Source organism: Bombina bombina, chromosome 5 (assembly GCF_027579735.1).
Source record: "Bombina bombina isolate aBomBom1 chromosome 5, aBomBom1.pri, whole genome shotgun sequence".
Classification (NCBI taxonomy): Eukaryota; Metazoa; Chordata; class Amphibia; order Anura; family Bombinatoridae; genus Bombina; species Bombina bombina.
This window is the reverse complement of record NC_069503.1, coordinates 24793514-24794713: the sequence shown is the minus strand read 5'-3', so window position 1 is coordinate 24794713 and position 1200 is coordinate 24793514.

Here is a 1200-nt window from a genome sequence, read left to right as displayed (position 1 = left end):
AGATCTGTATTTATTACACTAATATTATAGGTGATACAGCACCACTACCGGCTGTACATGATGACTTTACCATTCCTTGTTTACATGTTCTCCAGTCATCAGATCTGTATTTATTACACTAATATTATAGGTGATACAGCACCACTACCAGCTGTACATGATGACTTTACCATTCCTTGTTTACAGGTTCTCCAGTCATCAGATCTGTATTTATTACACTAATATTATAGGTGATACAGCACCACTACCGGCTGTACATGATGACTTTACCATTCCTTGTTTACAGGTTCTCCAGTCATCAGATCTGTATTTATTACACTAATATTATAGGTGATACAGCACCACTACCGGCTGTACATGATGACTTTACCATTCCTTGTTTACAGGTTCTCCCGTCGTCAGATCTGTATTTATTACACTAATATTATAGGTGATACAGCACCACTAGCGGCTGTACATGATGACTTTACCATTCCTTGTTTACAGGTTCTCCAGTCATCAGATCTGTATTTATTACACTAATATTATAGGTGATACAGCACCACTACCGGCTGTACATGATGACTTTACCATACCTTGTTTACAGGTTCTCCAGTCATCAGATCTGTATTTATTACACTAATATTATAGGGTGATACAGCACCACTACTGGCTGTACATGATGACTTTACCATTCCTTGTTTACAGGTTCTCCAGTCATCAGATCTGTATTTATTACACTAATATTATAGGTGATACAGCACCACTACCGGCTGTACATGATGACTTTACCATTCCTTATTTACAGGTTCTCCAGTCATCAGATCTGTTTTTATTACACTAATATTATAGGTGATAAAGCACCACTACCGGCTGTACATGATGACTTTACAATTCCTTGTTTACAGGTTCTCCAGTCATCAGATCTGTATTTATTACACTAATATTATAGGTGATACAGCACCACTACCAGCTGTACATGATGACTTTACCATTCCTTGTTTACAGGATCTCCAGTCATCAGATCTGTATTTATTACACTAATATTATAGGTGATACAGCACCACTACCGGCTGTACATGATGACTTTACCATACCTTGTTTACAGGTTCTCCAGTCATCAGATCTGTATTTATTACACTAATATTATAGGGTGATACAGCACCACTACCGGCTGTACATGATGACTTTACCATTCCTTGTTTACAGGTTCTCCAGTCA